Raw genomic sequence first — 16923 nt, forward strand, 5'->3', positions numbered from 1 at the left:
ACACTTGATGGCTCTGGCTTAGTTTCAGGGCAGCCATGACAGGCCTCCCCAATTTGGGGCTCTGCCATGTTGCAAAACAAACCTATAAAACACCAGCAGAAAGAGGCTGACTCCAAAATTCTTCTCAACACTTAGGCTGAAACTCCTCTCATTTAAGAGAGGGGGGTAAAAAAGCAACCCTGATTATTCTGACTTTGTCCCTTGTCCTTCAGCAGTGAACACTTCCTTCATCATCAGGCAGCCAGCTTGGTGCCTGCCAGAGAAGGAATTGGTCCAGGACTTCCCAGACTATTCTACCCAAGCTTACCTGATGGTAAAGGAGGTTGACTACACAGCCCCAGTGATCTGGGGCTCTGCCCAAGGCCATTACAAGCCAAAAATTGATGTGAAGTTTTCACTCTCTCCCATAATATTTCTATGCTCACCTTAATGTAGAAATATAAGTTTTTACATTATTTTCCTGTTGTGTCTCCTGGGAATGACCTCCAAAACTGAGAAAATTGACACTCTGGGGAAAGGCACCATGTTTATCTGGAACTTTGCAGAATCCTCGATGCTGTAAACCCCAGCTCCACATGGGGACTGAGGTCTGACACCCATATACTCCTAATTTAAAGTCATGCCTGCTTCTCACTTGCTCTCAATGAAGGATGGAGTCATGGATTGACAAGGGAGGGGAAAAGGCATCTGTTGCACTCTCAATCACTTGAGTAGAATCTTTTGTGTTGTTAGAAGTAGTTTTGTGTACTTCCCCAGCTAACTGTTCAGGGAGGCTTGGTAGAAACAAATTGAGTTGCCTTCAGGGTCTTTGCATGATTTGGCTTTGTGTCAGGAACTGCAAAAAGGGTCCATGAGCTCACTTCTCAGGCTTAATGTTCTGCTGAGCCTGTGGGCACCATGGGGAGCCCAGATACAGAAATTGAGGCACTGCTCACCTCTGCCAATACCATCCCCAGTGTACCTCCTACTCCACTTGCCAGAGAGAGATAGATGGCTATCGCCTGATATATTGAGCTTGATACTTAAAATATAATAGCTTTCTGTAGGGCGATTACATAAATGGGAAACCATATAGTGAGAGTTTAATGTTTTAATTGGGTGTGTATCTTGTAAATGATGGATTAGGAAACATATTTATCCTCAGTCTGGAGGCTACTAGAAGCTGGACCTGAGCATCTTAGGATAGTTTATTAGATTATAATCCATCATTTTCTATTATGTATGCTTTAGGTAAGATTATGCTTTAACCCTGAAGTATTAAAGAATACATTATGACTCAAAAATAAATGATGGTAGGGGCCAGTTTTCCCAGCAGTAATGCTGGTGAGTGTGGAGCCATAGGGCTACTCTCCCAGAGGTGACAGCAGATCTGCAAGCACCATGAAGGGGTCAAGGTTTTGAGTGCTGATCCTGACCTAGTGATTCATTTCTCCTTTGCCTTGACAAAGTTGTTTTCCTTCTGAGTCTTTGTTTCCCAAGTAAATTCTGGAAGCATGATGGATATTTTTCATGCAGAAACTCCAAAGTATGGTGAGGATTAATTAATGTGTATAAATCACTTTGAAGATGAAAAGCAGTATATTATTAATTACAGAGCTGCAGGGGCATAAACAGTGCATTACAAACACAGAGAAAAGTGCTGTTGGGAGCAACAAGTGATTGTGCCCACCAAGAAAACAAGCCATCAGGGAAGGACAGAAGGGCAACATAAAAATCAAAGCCTTCCTGTTAGGGGAGACCAGAGTTTTTAAGACCTGAGCCCATTCTGGTTCATACATGACTCCATGTTCCACTAGAACATTATAAGTCCTGAAATTAAGCATCAGCCCCAAGATATTTATGGACAGGCACTGGGTTCAGGCCTGCCAGGAGCTGTGACAAATAGATCAAATTATCTTCCTTTCATGTTCAAACCTGTGGAGAGAAGACTCCAAAAATGAGCAATCTGGAATAGCTCAGCCCCATGACAAGTTCTTCTTTACATCCAATATGAGGGTGAGTGTGAAAGCAGAATAAGGTCAACTCTTGTGCATATTGGAAGCGTGGGCCTTTACCAATTCAGGATAGATTCCCCCTTTCCTACTGACACAACTGGAGCCAATGATCTTTTATGATGTACTTTCCATAAGATTCTTCCTATGCCAGATTCTCCCAGTGTACATAACATCCTGGAATAAATTACTTTGAGAAGCTGCATGAACCACAAGGGGACCATTTTGTGCATCACTCAGGCCCTAGCCCATGTGGTTCCTAGGGAGTAGTGGCTATGAAATACAGAAGAGCTTCCCTCTCAGGAAGTTGTCTTCTATCCTCAGGCATGTCAAGTGCTTTCATTGCCTGCAACACCAGAAATCCCTCGAGATCCCTAAGTTTCTGGATCATGTAACTAATGTAGAGTTTCTCACCTGTTTTATGTCAACTGTACTGTTTTTATCCTCATAGTATACATAACAATAACTGATTGGAAACTTCTATTTGCTCAGAACTGCAAGCCTTTTCATTTAAAGCATTTTTTCTGTAATTATTACATTTGAACCATACCCACAGCCCCAACATCCACTCTAGCAGAAAATAAAATTGGCAGATTACAATCATTTCACAAGAGTTGATGCTGAGGCCCAGAGAGCCTGCCATCACATGGCTGGTTAGTTATAAGGGTAAAAGACTAGGTCCTTAGTCTCCTGATTAGTCCCCTAATGATTTCCAAACATCACATAAGACCTAAATCATCCCTTTTGTAGCATCAACTCCCTGTATCTGATTTTGCCTTCATTAATAAGGGAGAATAATTCAGCTCTTTCCTTCCCAAGCCATCTTCTGATGATTCCTGAAGTGGAGAGAAATTATCTCTCTTCCTCTGTCTCTTAACCTGTCTTTTTGTGTCTGTTTTCACAAACCTCTTCTGTTATAGCGGTCAGCAGACATTTTCTGTCAAGAGCCAGATAGCAGATCTTTTTTGGTTTTGTGGGTTGTGAATCTGTGTCACAGTTGCTGTACTCTGCTGTTGTATGGCAGAGCAGCCGTACACGTGTGTAAGCAAACGGGCAGGGCTGTGTTCCAGGAGACTTTACTTATGGACACGGAAATTTGCATTTCATGTACTTTCCATGTGTCACGAAATATTATTCTTTTTATATTTTTAAGGCTATTTAAAATGTAAAACTAGTCCTTAGCTCATGTGCTGTTGTTAAAAACATACAAACAAACAGGTGGCAGACTGGATTTGGCCCCCAGGCCATGGTTTGCCAGCCCCTCTTTGATTACATTACTGTTCTTTTCCTAAAAATACCTTTTCGGAGTGTTTCCATTTTTACAGAAAGAAAACATTTGCTTTCCAACTGGCCGATTGTCCAACTACTCATCCACTATAAGTGCAGTGGGTAATTTTTTCTGATGCTGCCATCCCACTTCATAATGAATAATTAGATCTGACTTCCTGATCCAAACCAAAAGGTAGAAAAAGCAAGCCACTTTTCTCTTTAAAACTTTGCAAAGTGTAAAATTTTCCATCCTAATGGATGGCTTGAGATAGTCTTTCAACCCGTGGGTAGAGTGTAATGACCTAAAAACTTTGCCACATACACACTTGTCTTCAACCTTCATTTACCCTAGGTTCCTCTGCAAAATCATGGCCTGTTTTTCAAGGTGACAAAGACCCTTTCTTTGTTAAGGTTTTCCAACAGGTTGTAACAGTGCAGAGTCCCTGAATGACATCATTGCTTTCTTCTCCTAGGTTAAGGTCTAATAGATCCCGTTTCCTTAAAAGGCATTGAAGTTCTTACAGGCTACCCACATCAAGGAAGAAAGGTGCTTGTGATATATGACTTTACTGCTTAAATCAAGATAATCCTAGAAATTCTGAGAGTCAACACAACAGTTCACCATGACACAGGACTCAGACTGTCATCCCCAAGTTAAAGACAATACGCAATATACGCTGAGTTTCTGTCAAAAACTCTTCTTGTGGTTGGGAAGGGAAGGGGGTAAGAAAGATAAGAGCATTTATGTCAACCTAAATTAGTTTTTAGCTCTTCAGATCTCTGCCAAACCAAAATACATCTATATATTAGAAAGTCACCTTGTCTTTTTTCACTACAGTAATTCCTGCCAAATATGAAATACTATGTTTTAAGTAAGCTGCTCAACGCTCTGTCTTCTGCCACTCTCACTTTGATCTGGGAAGAACACGGGCCATCAACATGTCAGGATGTTAAAAGTGTGGTAATTTGGGGGGCTTTCAGTTTCTTTTGAAAACAATGAGAGATTATTTTCTATGGAAACTAAAAGCCTACAATGTGTTTAAAGTTGCTACACTTGAAAATTGATATGTTGAGACTCAGACTGATGAATCCTGTGTTCAGAGCTGCTATTTTGTGTATTCCCATCTCACTGAACAGAGCAGATTTGGGGAAAACAGAAAGAAAATGACAGAAAATGATGAGAAGCGTACACTTACCTGGCATCCTTTGTGAGGATACAGCCTAGGAAAAATGTTGGCCCTCTCTTTCAGACTCACTGTTCTTTGATGATCCAGAGAGATGCTAATCCTTGACCTCTGTATGAATTCCAAATTGTGTATTTACCTCCCATTATATAAAGGGCAAAATGGTAGTGATTAAATCTGAACAATCCTGCAAGTAACATTTCCACCCACCTCCCCAGCCCCAGATGGTCAAAGCTTGTATTTAGTCCCACAGAGAAGGAAAAAAAAAAAACTTCCCACAAATAAGTCAGGGGATCCAGTTATGTTATCAGTTCTGATGTTAGTAACAGACTTTTTATCTAATAGATATGCTAATGTGCTCTTAACCAGATAATAAAGTCCTGTCCCTGCTTACACACTGGTGAGTCTCTGGCAGTGGGGGCTGCCATTTCATAATTGTACTCTTAATTTCAGAGGATGTGTCAATTTATGGAAAGCAAATTAAGTCATTAGCTAGGTCTCTGGTCTCCATCACCTAGCAGCCATGTGGCAACATGCATATCTCATGTGTGACATTCAGAAAAGTTCCTTTACTGAGGTGAGGTGCCTTGGCTTTCCTCCACAAGCCACCTGTCAGAAATCAAGGTAGCCAGCTGATACAGGGCTTTCCCACCCTGACAGGCAAGCTCCATGGATGAGCAAGAGGAAGCAACTTTTGGTCTTTATTTTGTAGACCCTCTTAATGCAAAACCAGGGAAGAGTGAGTAGTGCTACCACCCTGTGCCCCTCAAGGACCATGACAAGTAGACAGTGTTATCAGTATGATATGCTGGCCTAGGACCTTGTGGCTCCACAGAGCATGTGTTGGGTGAATGAGAATGCAGTGTTCACCAACTCTCTTTCTGTCAACTCACCATTCAGGCCTTTGTCCTGAAATTTCTCTGTGACCATTATCTTTCTGGCAGTCAGCAATCAGTTCAGAAGCAGTAATGGGATGTGAAGCTATGACATTTTGTGTGTCTCTCCCACATGCTCTGTTTATTTGACTGCGTCACTTAGGGTGGTCATCAAGCCCACAGACCCTTCACCTTCCACAGGAAGCTTTTAAATTCTTCATTTCCTAAGCTTTGCATATGTTTGTTTATATTTACATGTTTCATGATTTAGAATTCTGGATATAGCTTCTGTTGTACTGTAAATAAGTATTGTTTCGTTCTACGTTTTACCTGTAACACAATTGCAGGCGTTCTTGGCATGTTAATTAGAAAAGTACTACCTTGATGTGATGGAAATCACATGAATGGGCTTTGGTCTCAGGGAAGCCTGGGTTCAAATTCTGATGTGTATACTTAAAAGCTTTGTGACTTGGGCTTGCCGCTTAATCTCCCTATAATATAGTTTCCTTATCCAAAACAGTGGGATAATTCCTGCCTTGTAAAGATACTTCAGGTGTTCACTAATATTATATATGTATTCAACTTTTCTTCAAATGCAATGTCATCAGGTATGAGAAATGTCGTTTTTGTATGTATCCCCTAAGTACTGTGACAAGTACTTAGCATTTATAATTTTTATTATGTAGTTTTGGAAAGAGGTAGGCACAGACCACCTGGAATGACATACAACCCTATGAATAGATAGGTCTATAGTCAGACCAGCAAACCATTGTCTGCTTGGCCAGCCATGACTGTAAGAAAACACCAGTTGTAAAATGCATTCTGGTTTCAGAGATAGGAAAATGTGAACACATCTGAGTTTTAGAATCAGTGAAATGTGGTGGCACCCGACACACAGTAGAAGCTCAACTAAACAGTTATTACGATTATCGTGTTGGCTCCCACACTCCTAGACGAGGTCCATTGAAAAGCATAAAACCAGGCTCTTGGATCACTGTATCCCCAACAATGCCTAACACCTTGTAAGCATAAATAAATATTTATTTAATTAATAAATGCTGATTAGGGTTAGGGCTAAGTTGGACCATTAATGGACAGCGTTATCAAGTGCCCGAAATCCCTGATCTCTGGTTTTACTTGTTCCCCCATGTAAAGGGAAGTTTCTGGTTCCCTGAAGTTGTAATTGCCTCCGTTCCCAAGCATTTCCAAGTTATAAAGCATTTAGGCAAAGGAACAGTTAGGGGGGTTGTGTAAGCACCACATTTAAGCCCTCTAGCCGGAATCTGTGATTCCCTGAAATCAAGAGAGCTGGATGAGTGAAACTGGGAAGTGTTTGTGTCTGGCATACGGCCACCATTTGGCACTCATTTTACAAAAGTGTAGCAGAATTTAGTTGGAGTTCAAGGTGAAAAAGCAAATAATGGCATAAATCTGAAAGTCTGTTGGCTGCTTCTCTGTAAATGAGGATGTGCTAAGAAATGAAGCAATTGCTACAAGGCACCAAATAGAGAAGAGGACTATTATATAGTGAATTAGGTCTGTGTACACAAGCCATACAGAATGTTTTGTGCTGAAATGCCCAGCTTAGCTGTGCAGCCTCATATGACAGAAATTTGACCCCAAAGCGAACTTTTAGAACATTCATAGTTTTCTTAAGATCACCTTAAATCATACTTCCTGTGTCCTTCACTGAAAATTCCTTTCTAGAAAATCCACATTTTGGTTGTTAAGAATAGACATGCAGAATTGTTTTCTGAGCCCTTTACTCATCAAATAAATCATTTATTAAATTGATGTCTCGTATTAAGATCCTCTGTGTTAGGAGAGCAAATGGTCCATCAACTACATTAGCATATTTAATATTACCATAAAAGAGAGGATAATGCATTGCATGTTCCACTAATTTCATTTTTTTTATTATCAACTTATAGCCTTAAATATGTAAATATCAGAATGTCTCAGGAAATATAGCAGTCCTAAACTATGTGTTGGTAAGAAAAGAGTTTTGCTGAAGAGAATATTGTCCTCCTTTCTTGGAAAGAAAGATTTATATGATACATAATAAGTATCATCTTTCAAAGGCTTTTTTCCCTAATAAACCAAAGCTTCAGAGAAGGGAGGATCAGCTTTGCCTCCAATCTTTGCCTTTCTTTCGTCATGACTTGTGTTCACAGCTGTTAGGGAAGGCCCTTCCCTTGGGACGGGTTTTCAGTGGAGTTAGGTCATGTGGAAAGATGTGTACATACACGTTTGACCCTCCCCTAGGGACTCTGATCTTTATAAAAGAAAGGTATATTGCCTTGCTTTTGCCTTTGCCATCATGATGCAATCCTATCTGTAGGCTTACTTCTATTACACCATGAGTGTTTTAGAGGCACTTTAATGAAGTTTAGATTAGACTTGCTTATATTCCAAAGGGAAAGGTAAGTGGCAGTCTATCAAGTGTATTCTGTTCTTTGGGCCATGCTAAACAAGACGACATCTTTCAAAGAAGTTCGGTATGGCTTTAAATTAGAAGCATTGTTGAAACTGGTTTTAAGGCTACCTTATGCCCAAAGTTTACAAATATAGACTTCTAGAGCATTCGCTGAATTAGAGTTCATGTGCTTAAACTTCCCTTTAAGTTTCTTTTTTTTATTTTGAGAGAGACAGAAAAAGTGTAAGCATGGAGGGCCACAGAGAGAGAATCCCACGATCTGTGATATCATGACCTGAGCTGTAGTCACTTAGTTGGGCACTTAACTGACTGAGCCACCTAGACTCCCCTTAAACCTTCTTTTAATAACATTTGTATACTTCCTTGAGAAAGGTGTCTCTTCTCTTGAGAGAATTGTAGGTTAAAGACTTTTTTCCCCATGAAAAATCTTCTCGCAACTTTGTATATGAGTGTTATGTATTATTTTTTTAATTTAAAATGTATTAAATTTATTATATTAAGTTCATGTTTTTTCCATTACACCAAAAATTTTGTTTAGGCAAAGGATTGGCTGTTCACATTGTTTGCTGGGATCTGCTGACCAGCCTCTGAACATAGGACATTTTTACTTGAAAAATTTCCCTAGACCTAGAGTCTGATAAGCAACCCCATAAAATAGTACACTTAATAGGAAAGCTGAGGGACACCTGGGTGGCTCAGTCAGTTGAGTGTCCAGCTTTGGCTCAGGTTGTGATCTCATGGTTCGTGAGTTCAAGCCCCATCATCAGGCTCTGTGCTGACAGCTCAGAGCCTGGAGCTTCCTTTGGATTCTGTGTCTCCCTTTCTCTCTGTTCCTCCCCTGCTCGTACTCTTGTGTCTGTCTGTCTGTCTGTCTCTCTCTCTCTCTCAAAAATGAAGATTTAAAAAAAATTTTTTTTTAATAGGAAAGCTGAGAAAGCCTGGACAAGTTATGGTTTGCATAAATGACGTGCACCATGATGTTAAGACATTTGAGCTTCATTTTTCCCAGATCCATCAGGCAATAGAAGCTTTTATACTAAAAAGGTTTTTATTAACTTATCGTTATGACAAATGGTCAGCCATCCTTCTTTCTCCTTAGAAATGTGAAGTGGTCTAACCATTACACAGTAAGAAATTGTAGAGACTTGTGCCCATTTTTATTCAGTCTGTTTTTGTCCAATGAAGGCATTGTCTCCTCTTGAATTTACTTTAAAAACTATAAAGCTTCTCAAAAAAAGAAGCTGGCCTGTGATTAGCTTACATTTCTCAGGACCATAGCAGTGAAGGGTAAAAATCCAAAGAAAGGAGAATACATACTAAAAAAGAGTGGGATGAAGTTAAGACAAGAAGTAAGGAAAAGACACTAGAAGCTATGAACACAGTGATTAGAAACACTAACAAGCATTGCAGGCTGTGAGATACCATATGCTAAGCAAGATAAAACATGGAACAATTAGAAGCCAAGGATGGGGGAAAGGTGACACCCAGCACATCAAATGACATGTAATCTTCTGCATGATTTCTTGAACCAATAAGTCCAACCAAGGTAATGAGATGAAAAGCAATCCTTGAGAATTGCTTGGAGGTGCTGTTTCACCCCCTCATCTCACATCATTAAACTTTCTGTTCCCTCATGAACTACTTAGATAAATAACAGTGGACAGCTCAACATTTATCCAAATAAACCAGAAAGCCACCATGATAAAGGAAATTGAATTTATAGACACGGCAGGCTCTTGCCTAATAGATGAGAGTCATGTGTCTAATGTTGAACATCAATCTATATTTCAAATACGTTGTATGAAGAGGGGGCAGTAAAAACACCCCCTACAAAATCATTTCTCACTAAGGTTAGTTTATCTTGTGTTGTGTCTAATTGATACCCATGTAATTCCGCTACAGTCTTTGCTACTACAAATGATGTAAGAGATGGAAAGAGTGTGGCTGTTGGCTCCCAGGGAAGCGCTGAAAGTTAGGCTTAGAAAAATCACCTTTGTCTTCAGATGTGTTGTCTTTAGAATGACCCTTGAAGCCAGAAAGCAAGCATATTTGTTTTTTAATTAGGTGAGGGCATTCTCAAAAATCTTCTCTTCAGTCTTGATCAGGAATGGACATGATGGAGAATTATTTTATACTAGATCCTTTCCCTGACTTATTTTGCCCATTTTCATGGTGTAAAGGAAGGTCCAGCAGGAATATCTGAGCTGACACTACACTTTTAGCTCCTAATCAAATTCAATGTATTTATGAACTTGTAACATTTAGGAAGGTTTCCAAATTCCTACATGGGCATATGTTGGTCTAGGATAGGACACAGGTATGTTCAGGCTGGTAGCAACTCATTACTCAGCCAAATCTGGATTGGTGGGGGGTGGGGGTCGGGGGGCTGGGAAAGAGAAGGGAAAGGTCAGTCCCTCTCCATTTGGCATGTGTATGAGTGTGGCCCCCCACACCACTCCTCCCACAGATCCTGCCCCAAAAGTTCTGGTCAGAAAAAGTTTTCAATATGTGCACATCTTAATGAAATGTTGACAGCTACATTTAATCTGACTTGAAGGAAACCAGCTTGGGATCCTGCTTCCAGTGGTTTCATCTTTCACAGCGTTTGTTTGCATTCACAGAGATGTGGATGTCACTGCTCCTTCCCCTCCTGTCCCCTATTCTCTACGTTCTACCTTTAAGTATCCTTGGAGCAAGTCCAGATTTATTAAAATTAATATACATACATTACAGTTCACTTAATTTTAGACTTTTAAAAAATGTGCTGGTATGCCGACTGCAACTTTATCCCACCTCTTGTCTACCCTACCCCCACCTCTGCAGCTTGACTCTTTAGATGCGGGTGGTCAGGGCAAAAGGGCTACCCAAGGGCTCATGGTCTTAGCCCTGTCTGGGAGAAAATATCTCTATTTCTTTTGTAGGGAGGTGGATGCTGATTGCATGGTATTTTATTCTTCTCTTCAAAACTGACAGGAATTAAGCCTTTGGAAAGGTTAGCTGACCCAGCAGTGCTATCTGTATTGTAGTGAAATACCAATGGCTTGTTTTAATGTCAGAAGCAAATTGGAGAGTGGACCCGACTGAAATATCTGTGACTAAATTTGTCCTGAAGGAAGAAAAAGAATTGTCTCTCACGTTCGCATGACTAAGGGGTTTATTAAACAAGCGCTTGTGTACCCCACCCAGGGAGAATGCTGTCAAAACATGAAGAAAAAAAAATAGAGATCACATGAAAGCCGAGTCTGAACTCTTCTCATAATTGCATGTCTGAGTACTTTTGCTAATTTGCCCACGCCCTTTGTAATTCTTTCTTCATCACAACACTACTGCTGCCTCACCCCTGACCAAAAACTTTACTGTGCCTGTGTCTCCGACAGTAGCATGAAACAAAACAAAACAAACCCCAAAACCTGGCTCCTTGAGAAGATACCCAGAGTGGATTGAATTGGCTCTTGGTTTGTCACCACACCCTTCAAAACCCAACAACCAGGTTGCATATACAACAGGGTTTCCTTCAAGGGGCTGGTCTGAAATCTCTGTCAGTGGAAATGTAGAGAAGGACTCCAGACCTGAAAAGGAACAAAGTGTGAATTGCAAAAAAGAAAAAAAAATTGAAAGGATTCTTGACATTGTGCACATGCTATCAAATTTTGGCTGATTTTCATTCATATGATAGGCCAAGTAGAGTGTAGGGGCTAATGTCAAGAAGATTTGTGTATGCCAAGGAGAAAACACATATTACGAGAAGAAGCAAGTGTGCACAAGGGACAGAAAATCCAGGAAGGCATCCCTTTGCGTCACCGTGGTATATATGGTGTGTGGTTTTTTTTTTCCTGGGGATATAAAGGGAGAAGGTGGCCAGATGAATAGCTAGAGAAAATTACAGTTTCCACTGGCTTCTATAGAACAGGAAGGAACCGCACGGTCACCATTGGCCTAGTGAATAAACGGAAGTTCAGGCTTCGTGGTCAGCTCAGAAAATCCTCTGACTTAGATTAAGCCAGTTCTTATTTTCCTGTTGGATGATGAGGCTACAGTTTTAGCTGATCTCTTCACAGCCCTGTTCCCCAGCATCCTAAGAGACTCTACCCATTTATCTTCGAAAGCCAAAGAAAAGAGCCTGATGTGAGAAGAGGGAGTAAAGCTGGTGGCCCAGGAAAGATTACTCTGATGCTGAATGGAGAGAGACTTAAAATCTCTACCCCTGAACATGTGATCATGGTAGCATCCTGAGGTTCTAGCACACAAGGGGTGACTGGGGACTGTGGTATCTTGACGGAAGTTTTGCCACACATGCAGAAAGGTTCTCTGCGTAAAAAAGAATTTTGATTTGGGGCTTTAATGCCTTTGAAAGCGCATCAGGAGGAACACTGACATGCTTTCACTGGAGCCTTGGAATCCTAAAATAAATAATAGAAAAATTGTGATTTAAAATATAATTCCAAATACTAACTGGGCCCCGCTGCCTAGATGAGTAATAGGCTTCAATAAATGTGTGACAGGCACAAGGCTCTTCAGTATGAAGAGTAGTGAGGCCTCAGAAATAGAAATAGGTTTTTCATTACATGAGGGATTATGTTCAGCCTGACTGTGGAGCCTGTTCGCGGGGCCACAGCTGCATCTTCTGCCTGCAGACATATTAACAGGTAATGGTAAAGCAGGCCCGCACAGCCTGAAACAGCGATTTGTTTTAGGCAAGGGAGAAAGGTCGCTATCTCCTGCTTAAGTCAGGATTAGCATTGTTTACTACACACTTTCCCTTAAACTTCTATTCCTCTGTGCTAATGAGCTGCAATTTGAGTCAGGTTCCACCTGGGTGCCTGCTAAAATCTGCAGGGAAGCCAGGGATGGAGAAGTAGGCATGGTTTTTGGGGTGGTGGTGGTTGCTGTCTTGTTTTGACCCACGTAAGCTCATCAACACACGCAAGCATGCTTCTCTTTGAAGATCATACAAAGTTTTATTGTAATTTCAAGCAAACTCAGCGATTCATTTGAGGCTCTCCTAATACAGGAACTCAAAGTCAGCACATGCACACTCTGGGCCTCCCTTCTTTTCAGGACTGAGATTTGGGTCAGTGTCAAGAAACTGAATTGAGTCCACCCTGTCTCTTAGTGGCCAAGGAAACTATGGGGTCCTGGAAGATGAGTTTCAAGAGGAACTTGAGAAAGGTCTGGGCACTTGGCCATAGAAAGGCACTCATGATAAAGAGAGTTGATTTCAATTTGAGATAGGTTTTCTTTTACACATGTTATCAACACAAAATTCCTGGCCTTTGTGCCCTCTTGGTTCAAATAATGACTCGTTGAAACTTCATACTTCCGACATCATTGTTCACCTGGATCAGGAAACCTGATTTGTATCTATAATGGCTCCTCACTTTAGTGGCCAGCTGGGCATTGGAATAGTCCCCTGAAGAAAGTTCTGGATTTAGTTTGGCTAGGTTGCCATCTCAACCCTTACCAACTGCATACTTTGGGGAAAGTAAATTTAATGTACTGAGCCTCGTTTTTCTTAACTGTAAGAAATGGTTAATAAATAACAGTTATAATGATGATGATACCTTTTTCATAGACTTTCTATGTGACATTTAAAGTAGATATTGGTATCAATATTCATGCTATCTGTGCATTCATTCAAAAGAAAAAGTATACAGATGCTAAGTTGCAATTTAGGATTTAGGCTATCAAAGTTCAGAGACTGGAGGAGTTGAGGATGACCCAGTGAACACATTTGCATGCTGACCTAGCCCTGGGAGGATGGAGACGAATTGAAGTAGGAATGAGTTGAGAAGCACTGCAGGCAGCAAGGAAGGGGAGAGGCCAGAATTAATAAGGCATGGGGCAGGGGAGATGAGGAGCTCAGCCAGTGAGGAGAAGGGTGCCCAGTGAAGAGCGGTAGAAAATAGGAGGTGAGATAGAGCAGAACCAGGTGATAGATGGCATAGAAGGCTAGCAGAATATTTAACTTGGTTAGTTTGGCTATAAGGAGGTACTTAAAATTCATAAGCAGGAATGTAATATAAAATTATGACAAGCTGGGGTGTCTGGGTGGCTCAGTGGTTAAGCGTCTAACTTCAGCTCACATCATGATCTCTCAGTTCATGAGTTTGAGCCCCGTGTCGGGCTCTGTGCTGACAGCTCGGATCCTGGAGCCTGCTTCAGATTCTGTGTCTCCTTCTCTCTGCCTCTCCACCACTCACGTTCTTTCTCTCTCAAAAATAAAACAAACATTAAAACATTTTTTTTAATTATGACATGCTATCATGATAGTTACCTAGCAGATGTTCCATAAATATTTACTTACTAATTGATTGAGGATTCAGGATAGATTGGGAAATGGGACAGAAGACAGGGAGACTTATACATAGGTTCTGGCCATAATCAGTGGGTATGTGAATGGGTAGATTAGAGAGGAACATGGAAATAGGGAAACAGTAAATCTGTGAGAGCCTCCTTCCAAAGAAGAAAAGGCAGATTTGTGATAGAATTTGTATAGTGCTGACTGGAGATGAAGAAGACTGAAATATCTGATATACCCTTCAGGTTTCTAACCTGGATCCGTACAAGAACATTGTCAAGAATGGTGTAACTTAAGAATTTAAAACTAACACCATCTTTAAATCACTGCACACTTTTCTAAAAGCATGGTTGGCCAAAACATTCTTTTATTGGCATGTAATTCTACCAGAATTGGCAAGGAGCTATTCTTTTTTTAATGTGCTCAGTAAATCTCTGTGTGGTTTCTTTATTAGGAGAGGGCCCTTTGATCCAGTAAAACCCATCAAGACCCCTTCTGAGACATTCACTTTGGATTTTGTATGAAAGTCTGTGGAGAAAAAGGAGAGCAGAATTGGGCTAAAACTAAACTCTAAAAGGCTAACCAACTGCCTCCATAACATTGCTCATACGTAGCGTAAATTTCATGAACCAAAAAGAGGCATCAGGAAATATGTGGAAATTCAGCATACCCATTTATAAATAGAAAAGCACATTCCAGGACTTGAAGGCTCTCACCTAACAAATGCAGAATGTGGTCCTGGGAGTCTGTACCATTGCCCTTTTTGATTTGGGGCAGTGAAGCTTACAAATAAAAATCTTCAAAGAAGAAAGTTGCCTTTTGATCAGCTGGTTAGAGGCAGGTTTGAAATTATGATAAATATGCTACATATTCACTGTATTAACAGGTTTAAACTCTAATGCATCTGCCTGTGTCTCTGAAAATGAGGCTGACTCACTGTACCCAGGCTGAAGGGTCAGATGGATGAGTTTGGCTATGGGTTTATGGATCCAGGCAGAGAGGGCCAGACATCAGGGAATGTGCTTGCACCCTCCTCCCCTCTGCCCTCCCTCTGCGCCATGCTGAAGTCTCCATTTATTTTCAATACTTTAACATCTGACCGAAGTGCATGAAATACCCTCTCAGACACTAGGTGCCTAGAGTAAAGCATAAAACGGCATGATTACCTGGGGAATTTTAGAGTCAGCTTCCAAACTAACCAAGAGAGTTTAGGCCCCAAAGGTGTTACGTGAATTACTGAGTGGATGAGGTTCAATTTAGTAGATAATTATGTCTCTGTACTTTCTTTTTGTCTTTATCCTACTTCTCACCTCTTCTGGTCTCCTTTCTGCTACAGGGTAGCAGGAGATAAGCCTCAGCCACAAAGCTGGACATCCCATTCCTATCCAGTTTTTGACCCTAAGCAATGGTGCAGGTCTTTAGGGACTCCTAAATCAGTAACCATTTTCCAAGCCCAGTTGGGTTAAGACAGATGTCAGATCTCTGCCTTCTCCACTTCAGCCCATGACAGGAATATCATGATGGTCTCATAAACCGACCACTGAAGCCTTTGGAGTCCTCCTGCAGCTTCCCCAAGGAGGGAGATCAGGGATCAGATATCACATTTGCATGATGATTAAATGTGGGGTGCATGCCCAACAAGCCCATAGTTCAATCATAAATGGGGAGAATTACTTTAAATGGCACCCAAATTTAGTCGACTTATCAGCTGGTTAGAATATTCACAGGACAATACGGCATTATTGTCTAAGAGCATTATTGTAGATGACAACTTTCTGAAAGCCTCTTTAAAATAGAAAGGAACCTGCGCTTAGGACTCAAAAATTGGTTGAGAGTTGTAAGACATCCAGGAGAAGTTTAAAGTGGAGTTGGGAACAGAGTGAACAGGCTCTTAACCATGGGTAAAATTGTAAGAGAACATCTTACACTATTCTTGCAAACCAACTTGTCATTTCTCAAGTGTATAATGAAATAATGTGTATGAATATTTTCATGCAGAACAGCCTTTCTTCCAAGTCTTGCCCTCTTCAGTGCTTCGTGGTACATACAACAGAGTCTTTTAGAACAGTGTTTTACAATCTCAAGACCAAGGGCTCCCAAAAAGATCCTGAGAGAAATGTAAATGAATAGCAACTATCTCTAAGACTGCATTTTTATAAGTAAATGATGAAGGATAAGGATGTTCATGGGGAAGAACCCTTGAAAAATCATTAGGAATAGTAGAGAATGAAAGTAAAATGCACATAATCCTATGCCAATTAGCAGATCTTTTATAGTCTGGGTGTGTGAGATGAGCTGAGGGCAAATAGTACTGCCTGTGTATGGGAGGAATGGCTTTCTGTATTCAAGTCAGGGTCGTGGCTAGAAAACAGGAATGAGGCTCCTTCTTGGGTTCCACTTCCTTATCATAACTGCTCCCCCTATGATTTTTTTTTAGCTTTAATAGCGCTTTGTGTGAAAAGGATGGATTGGAACCCACTAGGTCTTTTTACAGAATGTCAAATATTTTACCCATTAAGAGACTCAATTTGAAAAGGTCCTTGGCACAGATTAATGAAATAGTCCAAATATTATTCCTCCTTGTTCTGCAGTCTCGGAGTAATAACTGGTCACCTGGACCTTTGCTCATTAATGAGGTGGTCAGGGCTCAAAGATGTGCAAAATTCTTTTCTTTCTTCTTTTACTACTTTTTACACTGTGCGGGGTTATAGTGCATTGGGGACCACTTGCTTATCAACCCTAGTAACATTCACCCAGGGAGACTCTTTTTCACTCTGTTGCCCTTTGCTCTAACTCAGTGCACCCCCACCACATCCCTAGGAACATTTGACAGTGTCTAGAAGACATTTTTGGTTGTCATAGTTGGGGA

General features: G+C 40.8%; 1 protein-coding gene across 12 annotated transcripts in view; it reads left to right on the forward strand.

The window, feature by feature from the left end:
* The window catches only part of TENM2 (teneurin transmembrane protein 2), a 1291685-nt gene that overhangs the window by 1024111 nt on the left and 250651 nt on the right, over positions 1 to 16923 (forward strand). The gene's annotated exons all lie outside the window — the stretch shown is intronic.

Source organism: Panthera onca, chromosome A1 (assembly GCF_046562875.1).
Source record: "Panthera onca isolate mPanOnc1 chromosome A1, mPanOnc1 haplotype 2, whole genome shotgun sequence".
NCBI lineage: Eukaryota > Metazoa > Chordata > Mammalia > Carnivora > Felidae > Panthera > Panthera onca.